Source organism: Quercus robur, chromosome 6, assembly GCF_932294415.1.
Source record: "Quercus robur chromosome 6, dhQueRobu3.1, whole genome shotgun sequence".
NCBI classification, from domain to species: domain Eukaryota; kingdom Viridiplantae; phylum Streptophyta; class Magnoliopsida; order Fagales; family Fagaceae; genus Quercus; species Quercus robur.
The window spans coordinates 50046507-50063986 of NC_065539.1; positions in this window are offsets into that span (position 1 = coordinate 50046507).

Sequence of the window (17480 nt, forward strand, 5' to 3'; positions counted from 1 at the left end):
CAACAAGCAGTTGATTGACACCATCTACTGCTTTTAGAAGAATTCAGAGCATAGTGTGGGTTTCAGAGAATAGTGTGGGCGGTAGTGGGGAAAGAGATTTGTGGGTTTCAGGGTAATCCGATAGACCAAGCCCGCTCTTGTCAAAATTGGCGAGGCGGAGCAATGGCTGTGCTGGAGGCACAGTTGGGGTTGAGAGGAGCGTCAGGGAGAGGGAGGCAGAGAGAGAAAAACCCCTGGTGGAAGTGAGAGAGTGAGAGAAAAATAACAGAGGAGAGAGTTCGGGCAAGCAGGAGATGACGTGGCAGCCTCCTATTAGCTGGCGTAAAACACTGGTTTTACGCCACAGCCTGACCGAATGTTTACTCGTAAGTAAAATGCTAACGAATGCCTTTAGGGTATTGGTTAACAATTTTTTAAAAATATATTTTATGGGAAAAAAAATTAATATTTTGACAATTTTTTTAATTTCTCATAAAAGTTGTGTTAAAATTTTTTTAAAATAAATTGTTAACTATTACCTAATGGCACTTGTTAGCATTTTCCTAAATTAATATACGCATTGGGATTGACCATACAAATTGCATGCATGTATCAAAGGAAACATGAAAATATTTCACTTTCTATTTATGAGTAGACGATGACATATTGGTGGAGCTCGAATAGGAATTGTGGCCAAACCTTTAGCTAAATTTGTCGGTGGAATATTAGGAACCTTGTTTAATGGAAGTGTTTCACTTCTGCTGGGAGTCTGGGACTCAGCTACCCTGAGGCCAGGTTTTACATGTGATGAATGACTCAGTGTCTTGGAATGCTCTTCTTTTTCTTTTTCTATTTTTTTTTTTCCTTTAATTATAAGGGTAAATTCCAATAAACTATCCTGAGATTTGGATTAATACGAACTAGGTGCAAGATTTTTAAAAATTAACAAACTTAGTCCTTAAAGATAATTTGGTCCCTAGCTCTGTTTATCACCGTTACTTTATTCTCCCATTCTGTTCTCTACTCTTTCTCATCTCAGACTCAAACACCTCTCTTCAATGTTGTTTCTATTGGTTTGGGCCTTGGATCATTTAGATCACCGAAGAATTTAGTTTCATGAGGGAATAAGCTAAACATAAAATATGGGCATGCATATTTGTGTCCTTGAGAGAGAGAGCATATAAGATAACATTTGCCAAGAATAATGCTTCAACTGAGTGATCTAATGGAACTCACCGTGTGAATAGTCCGGATTCTGGTTGATGTTAGGTAGAGCAGTGGGATCACAGCTACCATAAATAGTTTGCATTTGGGAATGGTTTGTTACAACCAAAAAAAGAGAGAAGGGAGCATTGGGAGTGCAGGTATTTAGCATATTTCCTAGCTAGACTGAGGGATTTGTATCATATTTTCACTTCCTCCATCCCTCCTAATGGGCTTCAAAGTTGGTTCGAATATTCAACTTTATTAATTAAAATAAAATTAATTAGACATAAGTAATCAATTACACCTCAAATCCTGATGATTTTTGGTTGCGAATCCAAACTTTTGAAAGAAGAAATCCCCCAACACATACAAGTGTATATAATGCCCTTAAATTTGCACCATTAACTCCTTAAAATATTCAATTATTTTTTTTCCATCTATTTTCAGTACACTACGTACTGCCCCTGTGCACAAATGTCCTAACCATTGACTTACATTACATGCTTAGCATTGAAACGGCATGGCTTTTGACTTGTTTGAGGTGAACACAACATCGACAATAAAAGTTTGACGCCAACGGGATAAAATTGAGAGGAAAACAAAAAACAAAAACAATAGAAAAATGAACCAGTGATCTATTGTGGGCCCGGGATGAATGTAATTGAGGAAGAACCTCTAGTAGCAGGCCCGATTAAAGTTTTCCCCTGGGCTTAGACTATATTAGCTACTTAAAAGCCCGGTCCAAATAAGCCAGTTCTCATTTAGAGTTGGGCTAGGACTACGCATGTTCTATAACTTTAATAAATTAACAAAGCCTCAATTTTTCTGTGTGATTAGTTTGGCCTACTGGGAATTCCACTTTAGGATTCGACATTCAAGTCGGTCCAATAATTTCTCTAGCATCAATTTATGACCTTGAGAAGCAAAAAACAAATATCGGCAAGTTCTATATATGCAGAGGATTCATATCTGAGATGAAATGGTACTACAAAAACTTTTTTGATAGTGGCGAATTAATTTGGGTTTGGTCAATCTGCAATGTCACTTAAGCCTTTGGGCCGATTGCCCTGCCAATACAGTCTTTTTAGACGCATGCCAGGCCAAAATGGCCCATTAGCATTAATTTTTGAAATATTTAGCAACAGAGCACTGTTTCGGAAATAATTAGGGAAATACCACTTTTTCTGGTACTCGAGCTTGGTGAGCTCGAGTACCATGTTTTTTTAATCCACTGTCGCCCCATATTCAAGGAGTCCTATAGTGGCGTTTTTAAGCCCTATAGTGACGTTTCCGGGCCCTATAGCGGCGTTTTTAAGCCCCCATACCTAAGGGGCCCTATAGTGACGTTTTCGGGCCCTATAGCGGCGTTTTCCTGCAAAAATTTTTTTATAAGTCCCCATAACTGGTTAAGGGGCCCTATAGTGGCGTTTTTTTAAGCCCTATAGTGACGTTTTTGGGCCCTATAGCGGCGTTTTCCTGCAAAATTTTTTTATAAGTCCCCATAACAGGTTCAGGGGCCCTATAGTGGCGTTTTTAAGCCCTATAGTGACGTTTTCGGGCCCTATAGCGGCGTTTTTTTTTTTGAGAAGATGTTTGACCAATGAAAAGATGGTACTCGAGCTCACTATGCTCAAGTACCAGAAAAAGTGGTATTTCCCTAATTATTTCCGAAACAGTGCTCTGTTGCTAAATATTTCAAAAATTAATGCTAATGGGCCATTTTGGCCCGCATGCCATGCTATGAATGATACGGTACAACAATGAAAATATCAAATTACCTTTTGCATATTCGAAAATCATGCTACAAACATATTGTTTCGTCACACTGAGCCTAGTGCTCTAGTGGTGAGGATGGTCAAAATAGTAGGCAAGTATGATTACATTATCGATTGAGAATTCAAGCAAAGTGGCTTCATTAATTTAATTTGGGCTATCATCTCACCTATTTTGATGAGTACAACATCGATTTTTTACATGGAAATATACCTAACATCAAATTTTGATTAGTACAACATCATTTTTATATGGGAATATCGTTAACATCTTTTTTGTTATCTATATCTATATATAATATAGGGAAATGTTAAAAAAATGCCTAAGGGTATTGGTTTAAGAACTATTTTTAGAAACATTTTGTGGGAAAACGAAAAAGTAATTAATTTTGTTAACAGTTTTTTATATTTCCCATGAAAATAATGTCAAAACTTTCCTAATATGATTTATTAACAATTGCTCTAAGGGCACCTATTAACATAACCCTACAATATAAAAGCAAAACGTTTAACTTTTTGTTGTCCACTCTTATTACGCCACGTGGTTACATAAATTAATACCACGTATACATTTAAAAATACCAAATAGTTGTGCCTTTTTGTTTGGTGGAAGTTTTAGTGATATTTTCACTTTTCAGAACCATTGTGTTTATAGTAAATTAGAGACACAATGTTTAGTCTCTTGGATAGTAGTTACAAAATATTTTGACTTTTTTTTGACCTTATATACACGCCCCTTCAAAACCCAATTGCCTATACTAAACTATAGTCACAACATTGATAGTAGTTATAAATTAAACATCACTTCTTTCTTAATCTTTATCTTTGTACAAGTTTGAAACAAATTTCTCCATACAAATTTTCTCTTGTTAACAATGACTTCTCTTTTCAGTAACATCGGCCAGCAAAGTGTCAAAGTAAATTTAAAGGTCAGATACCTCTTTTGAAATGTATGGTAAAGAAAAAAATTGCATGGTAAAGAAAAATTAGGTATTAAATACAGGTGAAGTATTAGGGTGACAATAGGATATATCAAGTTGACATATTACAATATTTGTAATAAAAACTCAAAGAATTGAAATGCCCCCAAAATGCCCACTATGTTGAAACTTAGAATCATTGCCAAAAAGAGCAGTACTATAAGATAAGGATAACAAAAGATCTGATGTTGGGAAAAGAATATGGAGCTTAATTTAGCTATGGTCCTGTGGGGAAAATTGCTAGTCAAGTTTATTCTTATGTAGTAAGAAAAAGGCAAAATATCTCTACTTGCCAAGTGTTTGTATTATGTTATAGTATCACATATTAGATCTTATTTTGTTAGCAGATGAAAAAAAAAATGTTATTGCACACTTAAGATTCTCGTAGTTCAATAGTATTGTCTAGTTTTCTTTCTTAGCCTCTATGACCTTCCCGCACTAAACCCACAAGATACCCCCTAAGATACCAAGCTCTGTTGTGTCTTTGATCTAAGCTTTCTGTCACCTTCAAGCCCTAAATTCAGGGTGCATGGCATACATGCTTTTATCTTCATTCTTGTGGTATTATAATCACTGGTGGCTCTACTTATATGTGAGAGTGGTCCTAGGACCACCTTCACTTGTCAAAAAAAAAAAAAATTATACATGCAAAAAAAAAGTTATATAAATAATTATTTTAAATTAATATGTTGACCACCTTGACTTGAAAAAATTGTATATATATACTTTAAAAATGTATATTATATACTAAATTAACCTATTTTGACCACCTTAATAAAACATTTGAACACTTTTACTTGAAAATCATAAGAATTTGAATTCAATAAATATAAGAGTAATGCTACATCCACAACATTTTCACAATAATTTTATAATAAATCTTATATAGTAAGCTATTATTGATTCTAATTCAGGTTCAATATTGATATGTTTTACCCACCAATAACAGGCTAACAACTTGTTACATAAGATTTGTTATGAAATTGTTGTAGTCACTTTATTATTCTCATATTAGCATTTTCAATTTGCACTTTATCTTTTATTAGTCTTTTTTTTTTCTTATTCTCTTTGTTAGTACAAAAAAATTAAAATATTTCATGTATTTGCGTGTTTTTTTGTGACACTGATATATTCAAATTGTCTCTTTATTAAATTTTGTATAATTTAGGTTTCTTAGTAACCATCCTAAAAACAATTCCTAGAACCGCCACTGATTATAATACTATGTGATCTCTAATATTCTTCTATCATATTTTCACTTCCTCCATCCCTCCTCATGGGCTTCAAAGTTGGTTCGAATACAATTTTATTAATTAAAATAAAATCAATTAGACATAATTGACCAATTACACCTTAGATTCTAATAATTTTTTGTTGTAGCTCCAAACTTTTGATAGAAGAAATCCCCCAACACATACTGTAAAGTTGTGATTTACAACTATGTTTGTAAATAAGGGTGTGCATGGGTCGGGTTGAGAGGATTTTTTGACCCAACCCACTATGGTGGGTCAATAAAATTCAACCAAACCCAACCCACATGGGTCGGGTTGAACCCATGGGTTTGACAATTTTTTTTTTTTTATTATTAAATTGAGTAGAAAAAAAAATATTAATATTAATATATTAAAAAAACTTAAAACTTAGTATCAATGTAACTCCTTAAAGGCAAACAACACTTATGACTAAACAACAATAGTAATTTATTAGGATTTGTGTGAACTAATTGACTTTTATATAGGAAAGGAAGAACTGGTTATTTAAAAAAAATTATTAATTATATAATATTATATATATATATATATATATATTAAATTAGTATTAGTAGGAGGAATCGAGGAAATGTTGCTCTATAGCTGGATTTTTTTTTAATTATTAAATATATAATATATATTTAAATATATTTAAGTGCCCTACAGCTGATTTAAAAAAATTATTAAATATATAATATATTTTAAATATATATTAAATATGGGTGGGTCAGGTTGGATTTGGCGGGTTTGTAATTTTATGACCCAAACCCAACCCGACCCGCTGAAAAAAAAAAAATTTTGTAACTCAACCCAACCCACCAAGCCTTAAAAACCGACCCAACTTGGCGGGTCGGGTTTGGCGGGTCGGTGGGTTTTCTACACACCCCTATTTGTAAAGTTGTGATTTACAACTATATTTTATATTGGCTTTATTCTATGACAAAAAGTATTGTAATTGCTTTAATTTTGTTTATTGTATTTTGTGAGATTTTATTGTATTGGGTTTAGTATTAAATTAGTGAAGACTTAAGCTGAATTGAAGATCACGTGGATTTCGCGAGAAGCTAACCCGTGAAGTAGCCACGTGAGAAGCACATGACTGGAAGCTGAAAAGTCGTGCCAAGCGCAAGTGTCTCGTGGGTAAGGCCTTCCCATAAGGTAGTCGCGAAATATTCTGCCTGAAGGATTTTTAAGTGTGACTTTCTTACTCTTTACCCATACTATATATACCATCATTACTTATAGAAATTGTAAGGATTGCTTTCAGAGAGAAAACCCTAGCCATAACCCTTGAGAGTGAGAGGTTGTTATCCCCACAATTCTCTACACAATCCATTGTGGTTTTCCTCAACTTCATCCTCTCAATTTCTAAATCCTTGAGAGGTTGATAGCTCAAACACTTACCATACCCATTCTGAGTGTCAAGTGAGGTTTTGGTGCTGCTGGAAAGTATTGGAAGAAGCCAAAGTTTGGCAGATGCAATCGGGCGTATTGCAGGATCCAGAAAGCTAGACAAGATACGGTTCTGAGAAACCTTATTGGAGTAGAAGTTTGGAAGGCTTAGGTGCATTGGGTAGATTAGGCTTGAAGGGTTTTTTGCTATTCATGTATCCCAAATTATTGTCTAGTGGATCGATTTACCGCTTGGAGGGCGGCGAAGAGGTTTTTCACTGAGTTCTTCAGTTTTCTCTTCGATAACACATCGGCGTGTTATATTGTGTTTGCATTCTTCTTCTCTACTCTTTTAACTTTCATTTTACTACTGTGTTTTAATGAATATGGCTTAGAATAGTTTTATTATTTATCTGCTTGCATTTACTTTATTCTGCACTTAATTTAAGTTGGAGTAAAATTAACCGAGTCGTAATCTTTTAATTTGAGGGTTTAAACAGCTCTTGTGTGTTCACACAAATTCAAACTTTCACATACAAGTGTATGTAATGCCCTTAAATTTGCGCCATTAATTCCTTAAAATATTCAATTATTTTTTACCATCTTTTTTCAGTACACTGCCCCTGTCCGCAAATGTCTTAACCTTTAACCAATTGACTTACGTTACATGCCTAGCATCGAAACGGCATCGCTTCTGATTTCTTTGAGGTGACCACAGCATCAACAATAAAAGTTTGACACCAACGAGATAAAATTTAGCGGAAAACAAAAACGATATAAAAATGAGATTGAAATTTTCAACTGGGCTTCTCTTGACTATATTAGCTAAATAAAAGCCCGGTCCAAATGCAGCTAGTTCTGAAGTGGAAAAAGGGTATGAAAACGTGTCATTCATTTGCTACGGCTATTGATTCCACTGAAATCCAGTCTTTGGGCCCTTTTTATGTCAACCTTAGCCCATTCCTTATTTAAAGTTGGGCTAGGACTACACATGTTCCATTCCTTTAATAAATTAACAGAGCCTCAATTTTCCCCTATAGGATTCTAAAAAAAATAAAAATTTCCCTGTGATTAGTTGGGCCAACTTGGAATTTCACTTTTTTGATAGTGGCGAATTTGGGTTTGGTCCATCTATGGTGTCACTCAAAGCCTTCGGCAGATTGCCCTGCCATGCGGTAAATTTTAGATGCATATACTATGCAAGGAATGATGGTACTCCAGTGAAAAAATGAAACATATTTTGCATATTCGGAAATCATGTTGGAAACATAATGTGGTGTCACACTGAGTTGGGTATTCCCGGGAAATGTGTAACTTGTTGTAAGTGATATTATTGATGCTGTTGTTGTTACCATTGTTTTTTTATGGGAGTTGTTACGAATGGAATTATTGTTATTATTTTTTTTTTTGGGAGTTGTTACCATTTTTTTATGGGAAATTTGTACCTTGTAATAGTTTTATATGATAATTAGTATATGGAATTGCAGATAAAGGAGGTAAGGCCAGAGGTGAGGATTGTCAAAACAGTAAGCACACAAACTTGAGTAATATGCTGGCTTCAATATAATTGATTTCTGTCTTACTTTGAGCTTTCTCAAATTATCTTGACAAATGGGACTACTAGGAGTTCTAGAACTGAAGGGTGTGACTAATATGATATACTCACACTAATCAAATTAAGAAGGATGTGCATAGCACATTGTTAGCATAAAACACTATTGATGTGTGCCACGACTAGGGATGGAGCCATAAATCTTCTCTTGGAGTGGTAGACCCTATGACCAAGATGATACTATATAATTCTATATCACAAAATGAATACACTCGTATATAGTTATATATGCTTTTGTTATTTTGCTGGAAAAGATGAACAAAATTTTGCATATTATGCAAGAGATAACAAAATTAAAACTATAGAAAAATTCATAATTTAATTTTTTTTTTTTATAGATGTTTTAACATCGTAAATTTGTTTTATATATTGATTTATTTCATATAAAATTGGATAAGTCATACATTACTTAATTAGATTAATTAAGTAGGTGAATGATTTTTAAGTTTTATGTAAAAATTAACTCAATTTATATTGATCACTTATGCTGAATTTCTAAGTATATTTTTAGTTTTATTCATGTGTTATGGGATAATTTTTGGCTATGTGATAATCGAATGTTTAAAGGTTTAAAAGTTTCTTTTCTTTCGGGAAAAAAAAAGGTTTAAAATTTTCTTTAAAGCAAAAATTTCCACATGACACATGAATAAAACTAAAAATATAATACATTAATCGCTATTATTGTTCACTCGCAAGCAAATATTACATTGATCATGTCATTACAAAAATTATGTTTCTCTCTGGCTTAGGACATAACAACTCTCTCATGACAGTGTAAACTGTCCCAAAACGTTAACAAAAGCCTGTTTGACTCTCTTATATTATATAGAGTCATGCTAATGGTTATCCTTAGGCCATTGGTTAACAATCCATTTTAGGAAAGTTTTGATACAATTTTTATAGAAAATGGAAAAAGCTGTCAAAACATTAATTGCAATTTTTTTTTTCCATAAAAACTTTCTTTAAATGGATTATTAACTACTACTCTAAGGGCATCCATTAGCATTTCCCTATTATATATGCAAGTTGAATAGTTTATCACTTTATTTATAATACAATATACAGAATCTTATTTGAGTTTTGTACATGTAGGTTAAAAATTGAATCGTGGAGATGTATTCATAGGAGAAACAAAAGGAACGAGACACGGAATATATAGATGGAGCAAATAAATTTAACCTATAAATCTTAGTTCTTCAAATTAATATATGGGACAATAACCTGATGGGCTTGTTTTGATGTCGTTGCAAATAGCCAAAACAATCTTTGTCCTTTCTCTATGATTTTAGGACATTACAACTCTGTCACGCGGATATACCTGCCCCAAGCGTTAACAAAAACCTATATGACTCTCTTTATACTATATATACAAATAGTTTATCTATAATCCAATCTATACAGAATCTGATTTGAGTTTTGTATATGTAGGTTAAAATTTATAACTCAAGGAGACAGGAACGGAACTACAAAGGGCCTAGGGGGGCTGAGGCCAAAATATTTTAAAAATAGTAATAGCATATACAATTAATGAACATTTTAACAATTGAGCCCTTTGTATGAAAATGATTATTTTTGCCCCCTTCCTCCCAAGAAGTTACAAACTAACCAAAGAAAATAATAAAACCCAACAAGTAAACACCCACACTACAAGTAGGGGTGGCAATTTTTAATCAAAATTTCATATTCAATACTAAATGCATGGTATTTATTTCGTCTCATTTTGTTTCTCCTGTACGCATCTCCACGTAGAGATGGAACTAGGATCTAAACTTAAGGGGCCAAAGCCTTAATAATAATAAAAATAAAAATTCCATGAAATCTAACTAGCATATATTTATGGCCCGTTTGGTTCCACTTTTGCATCCACTTTTAGCCCAAAACGGGCGTTTTCAAAAAAGCCCAGAGCGTTTCAGCGTTTGGTAAAGTTAAAAACGCAACTTTTTTATAAAAGTTGCGTTTTCAACTTTTACAAATACTGAAGGGAAAACGCGCTTGGTTTATGGATCATCAGCTGTCCATAAATCAAAACGCGCATAGCGCGTTTTGATTATTACCGTTGCAGCACGTTGGAAGACCGAAATACCCACACTCACGTTCGCCCCTCATCTCTGATCTCTGCTCTCCCTTCGCATTTTTGACGCCTCCCATCTCTGATTCTGCCTTGCTCTGCCTTCGTAAGTCTCTCTACTCTCTGTCTTTTTTCTTTTTCTCTTCCTTTTCTTTTCCGCATTTTACATTTTTGTGTTGTACAATTTAAACTTAGATTATTGATATGTATTTTATATGTTTTTACATTTTTATGTAGTACAATTTAAACTTAGATTATTGATATGTATTTTATATGTTTTTACATTTTTATTTTGTGCTTCATGTTGATGGAAATTATTTACAATTTAAATAGATGATTTATATAATAAGTATGAAATAAATTCACATCCACAAAAAAAAAAAAAAAAAACAAAAAAACAAAAGTTTGAAATATCCCTTATATATACATTGTCCTTTTTGGTCATTTATCCCTCAAAAAGCCACTTTTAACAGTTTTTACCAAACACTCAGCTTTTACATTATGCACTTTTTAACAGCTTTTACCAAACACTCAGCTTTTTGAAACTCCACTTTTTTCATTATGCACTTTTACAAAACTCCACTTTTTCATTATGCACTTTTTCAAAAAGCTGAACCAAACTCACCCTTAATGTTAAGTAAATATCAACAAAAGAAAGAAGAAACAAATAATCATTTTTAATACATTTCAACTTAGTCATCTAAAAATAGAATTCAACATTCTTTTAAATAACAAAAATCATCTATAGTTGATTTTGTACTAAATTTTACAACAATTTCCTTTTCAATTAAAAAAAATTAAAATTGAAAAATCTTTAAATAAATAATTTACAGAGTTCAATCCTATTTGAGTAATTATATTGATTCAATTACAATTCGAATAGTTTCTTCACTTGTAAGGATATTAGACTTCATCTGATATAAAAACAAATGTTTATTCTATTGAAATTACTTATTTAATTCATTAAATGTTTCATCATTTCCATGTCTTACAATCATATTGACTCAAATTTTCTATTTTAAAAAATGCATATATATTGGAAAATGTTAAGAAAAATGCTAAAACTACTACAATTTTTTTAATTTTTTTAAATAATTTATGATACACCAATTTATAAAATTTATATAATAAAATTTGTAAATACTGGTATGTGCCTATACAGTCCACATTAGCACCAATTTATTAACACAACTAGCTGTTCAATTCCATAATGCCCCCACATAGCCAATTTAGTAACAAATAACCAACAACAACAAGAAACTGCTTCCACTTGTATTCTTTACTATAATTTGTATTTTTTTTCTTTCTTCCTGGGGTTGCATGCTACTGTGCTGGCTTTATGTTACGACTTCCAGGATTTAGGGGGTGTACTTTCTTCTTCTTTTTAAAAAAAAAAAAAAAATATATATATATATATATATATATTTTTTTTTTTTTTGCTGAAAGACAAGTGAATCTTTTTTTTAATATCCTTGTATCATTTCTGTAAAAAAAAAAAGTTATATATTTTAATTTTTCAGTTAAAAATTAATAGACACATGCATTCACCTGCCACCCCTCTTACTGATTAATGGCCACACGTGCACCTCTCACACGATTTCCAAAACACACACTTATGTTTGTTCCGTCTCATTCCTCTTGTTTCGTTCTTAATTATGTTATATTCCTCCTCATGGATCATGAAGTACCATCAAAGATCTGAGTTTTCCTGTCCAATAAAGGCACAGACAGCAAGGACAAAAGATTGTTTCTTGGACGTTTAATATATTGAAAAAGTTTTGGCTATTTGCAATGACACCAAAAATCATTGAATACAAGGGAGTTTAGGTAAGCATTAATTAAGGTGGGGTTTAGAAAATTGGGATTACCAAACTAAAAATACTAAATACTTTATATTCACAAATTGAATAGTTTGTCTCTTTCTGATTTGAGTTTTGTATATGTAGGTTAAAATTTTTAACTCTTGGAGATGTATTCACAGGAGAAGCAATAAAGAGATATAATAAGAAAAGGTCCAACACGTTAGTCACTTGAAATGTTAGTTTCTGTGCAGCCTGCAAGTGAGAACTAAATACGTGATTGTCGCATGAATTTTTTTCTTAACTCTTATAAACCGCCTTACAATACAGGATGCATGATTTGTTAATTGTTGTTCCGGTTGCCATCATTGAAGATCATGGAGCTTAAATAGCAATTTGGTCATCTGTGGATCTATGGAGCTGTGTTGTCATGTTATTAACTCGTTTTTTTTTATAAAGAGTTTTAATCTATAATATCTGTTCTTAATTTCAATAAGTTTTTAGTATAAGCTGATATTGAATCTTAAATTTTTTATCACGTTTATTAACTCTATATTGCAAGAATAAATAAAATTGTTGTGTAGTAGAAGTAAAAGGCAAAATGGCTCTAGCCACTTGCAATTAATCGTAGCAAACAGGAAAAAAAATGGGTTCTCACATAATAAAAGGCAATATTATTGGTTAGTGTCGCCATGTTTATGTTTATTTATTTTTTTTTTGGGGGGGGGGGGGGGTGGAGTTAACGATGTTTTTTCTCACTTTCTCTTCCTTTACATTGACTTTCGTAAGCAGCATTTGAAATTACATTTTCGTCCATAAAATTTTGTTGTGTCAATGTGTGTTAAGCTGGGTGGTTTTTCGTAATTTGAGTTATCTTTGACGCAAGGTTACAATTGGTTAGATAAGAAAATAAAAAATGTACTCCTAATATATATTGGAAATAACCAAAACTTGTTCAATGACATCAATGATAATAGTGATCAATGTAATAAACTTGTTCAATGACATCAATGATAATAGTGATCAATGTCATAAACTGGTTTAATGACATCAATGATAATAGTGATCAATGTAATAAACTTGTTCAATGACATCAATGATAATAGTGATCAATGTAATATACATTGATTTATATTACATATTTTTTTAAATGATTTGTTAGGGTGTCATGAAAAACATATGAACACGTTTTAATTGGCTTAAAATCTTTCTTTATTTGTTGTTGTAATTATCGATTTAATATATATATATATATATATATATACTATGTTGTGATATGAACAATATCAAACTCATAAGAGATCATCACCGATACTTATTAAAAACGATAAAAAAGTAAGTCTATATTTGTTTTAGAAAAGATAAAAACATATATCTTAAATCTTTGATATTGTATTAGAAAATGTGAGACATAACTTTGAGACCATAATAAAATATAAACAATAAAATGAATAATATGTCATAAAAAAAAAAATGTATGTCTATATATATATAGACACACAAAAATGGAAGCATTAAAATAGTTTTTGCCATTTGTAACGACATCAATAGTGATCAATGTAATATACCAAAAAGATGCCATGGTATAGATCTGGATGTGCATGTGTTTTGGACACGACCTACTAATTAAATTCCCTTTGAGTTTCACACAATCCATTTATTGGAGTGACTTGAAATGTCGGTTTATGTTTGGCCCGCAAGGGAGAACAAGATACGATTGAGATTGTCCCATTTAAAGAACTAAGATTTGGACCACTGGCATAATTACTCCAAATTAATTAATTATATGCCATGCGTCTCAGAGCCAAATTATACTTGCACTGTTTTTCAAGTGCTTCCAAAAAATTTTTGATAACTCCAACACCATTACTTAGAAAACCACTTTAGCATATGAACCGCCTTACCATACGTAATACCTGACCTATAGACGTCCCTTGAATTTTTTCTACTACTATAAATTTAAGTCACTTGTTCATTCACCAAACATACATTGAAAATACACATCCTATATCTCTTGTGGTTGATTAGAAACCCATCAAACCACTTCTTGAGAGAGCAAAACATGTTTTGGGAGAAAAATGTCTCCACCATTGTAAAAGTGGTGATGATCATGATACTCACATTGTTCATTGTCAACAGCAAGCCTGTTGAAACTACAAGCAGGCTTTGTGCTGTCATGAAGTCAAATAAACTTGAGACAGCCAAAGTGGTGCCAGTTTCTCAGGTTCGAGCCCCGGTTCCACGTTCTGCGCCTAATCCATGCACTTACGTGCCTGGACCACCCGCTCAGGGTTCACCAAGTTGCCACCATCATTGAAGAAAAATAGATAATGGAGCTAGCTAGCCTAGCAATTTGGTCATCTGTGGAGTTTGTAATCATGTTTATTCTGAATTGCAATATTAAATAAAAGTGCAAGACTTAAGTACAATACTTAGATATTGTTTCTTAGGTTTCCATCTTAATATCCTGTTATGTGAATTTTTTCTAATGGAATAGAAATGTATTATTTAGTTAAGTAGTCACATGATTAAATCGTAAGACAAAAACTTAAAAAACAGCATCTAAAATAATGTACTTAATTTTTATGCTAAATAAAATAGCTCTAGCCACTTGCAAAATGATTGTTTTTATGTTATAGTTGCAATTAATCCGCAGCAAACGGAAAAAAAAAAATGTTCTCTCCACTTCAGTAATATTGGTTCGTGTTTAAGCCTACGAGGTTTACGTGGGCAAAAGTTGACAGGGAAGCTTCATCGCCATGTTGCTTTTTTTTTTTTTTTTAATAATAATAAATATAGTATTTGTTAAGCGGCGTCCTTAATTACATTTTCATCAACAAAATTTTATTATGCCAATGCGTGTTAAACCGGGTGGTTTTTCGTAATTTGGGTCTGACCACAATAAGAGAAGGTCCAGAAACAGGAAAAAGAGAAGAAGAGAAAAGTGAGTACTTTCTTAGTCTTCATGGTACGGCCCTTTTAAGGTTTTCTAATTTTCCCTATGGTGAGATTTTTGTCAAGACATAAAGTACGATGGCTCTGACTCAAAATCTCAATAAGCCTCTGCTCATGGTCAAGAAGGCACAGATTAACTACGAGCTCAGCAGGTCTCCTTTTTTTTTTTTTGGCTACTTTCAATTTCTGTTGTTTGGCTTTCTCGGGCTCTGTTTTGTCTTTAGTTTTTTTGAAGTAAATATGTAAACTGAGTTTTTAGCGTCTGGGTTCTTTTGTAACTAATGGTATTAGTCGATATGTGATGAATTTTTTAGAGGGGTTTTGAGTTTTGGGATTCTGGACGTGTGAAAGACTATAGAACTCTTTTTTGGGGGCTTCGCTGGGTTTGGCCCTTTTGAATATGTTAAATTTAGCCGACCCCAACATTTTGCAATTAAGACTTCTTGTTATTGTTGTTTGGGTATGTTAAATTGTTGAGATTTTGAGGGTATTTTTATTGTTAGATCCATCTGGGTACTGGAGATTTTTGCCTTTATGGTGAATTTTCCTGTGAGTGATTATTATTTTATTTAGGAATCGCCTTAGGGTAATTAAAGTCAGTTAATTACCAGACGAAATTGCCTTCATGGTGAGTTTTCCTTAGGCTTAGGGTAATCAAAGTTTTTTTTAATGACTTTATTATTATTATTATTATTAGTTTTTGTAATGTTTTCATTTGAAAATGTTTGTGAATATCATGTGAAATGTTATCCCAAGGGCTATGCTCGTAGTGTACAAACCAAAGATGGTCCAGTATGCACTTAAATGCTTGGTCTATAGTCTATACCACTAACAATAGTTGTGTATTGCATACAAAACTCAGTGTTGGGTAACCCCTCTAGTCTATAGATCGGATATAAAATGCAGCCTCCTCTGGGCTGAATCTTGCTGCTAGTAGTGACCAGAAACTCTTCCCTTGCTGTTATGAGTAATCTGCCCTCACCTCATACAATTTTTTTTTTCAATCCTCTATGTCTGAACTATTGTTGTGCTGAATGCCTCCTCACAATTATTTTCATGGTGAATGTTGTCTGATGGATTGATGAATATCGAAACTTAGATTCATGAGATGCGCCATTTATAGGTTGCTTTTGCTAATACTTAATAGACATTGTTGTTTGAGTATTATTTTTGGTGATTATACTGTCATTGGATGCAAATGATTAGTGATTGGGCTTGTCCCGTTGATGTTAGTTTGATTTTAAATGTGATAATGGAACTGTAGTCTCTTTCTAGTCTCCAATTTTTAGTTTTTTGGTAAATATGGCTTGCATAAATAACTTAAGTTCTTACAATACGACTTGACTGAGGCTCAAAGTTATCAAACTCTGATAAAATAAAATAAAAGGGTACATCAGAAGGGGATCTTCAAATAACATGACATCTGAAAATAAGGAAAAGCCTCTCTTCGCTAAAGCATTATCACACTTGTTGGTTTCCTGATACTCTGATAGCTGTGCTTCACTTCACACCTATGGAAAGCTTAATTGGTCTAAAATCCTGCAGTCATGTACAGTGCCACAGATAAGAATGTTAGGACAAGAAACATTGTTTAAAGCTAATACAATTTCCATAGCATCCAATTTCACAATTAAATAATGAATTCCTAACTCCCTAGCTAAAAATGCATATATATTGGTAAATATTAAGAAAAATGCTAAAAGTACTACAATTTTTATTTTTTATTTTTATAATTGATGATACATTAATTTATAAAATTTATATGATAAAATTTGTAAATACTAGTGGCTACAAATTCCACATTAGCACCAATTTATTAACACAACTATTCAATTTCATAATGCCCCACATAAAATTAACACTAATTTAGTAACAAACAACCAACAATAACTAGGAAGTTATAAAAATAAATAAATAAAAAGAGTTAAGTATTTTAATTTTTTTAGTCAAAAATTAATAGACACGTACACGGATACACTTGCCACCCCACCCACTGATTAATTAATGGCCACACGTGCACCCCCAATATCACTCGATTTCCCCAATACTTCCGTCTCTTTCCTCTTGTTTCGTTCTTATGGTATATAACTATATATATTCCTCCTCACGCATAGACGATGAGGACCATTTAATTAATCATGATTAAATATATTATCTCATAGCCAAAGATCTGAGACATATAGGCACAGACAGCAAGGACAAAGATTGTTTCTTGATTGATCAAAAAAAGATTGTTTCTTGGACAGTTAATATATTGAAAGAGTTTTGGCTATTTGCAATGAAACCAAAAAATCATTGAATACAAGGGAGTTTAGGTAAGCATTAAGATGGGATTTACAAAATTGGGATTACCAAACTGAAAATACTAAAAACTTATATTATATACACAAATAGAGTAGTTTAGCTCTTTCTGATTTGAGTTTTGTATATGTAGGTTAAGAATGTTAACTCTTGGAAATGTATTCAT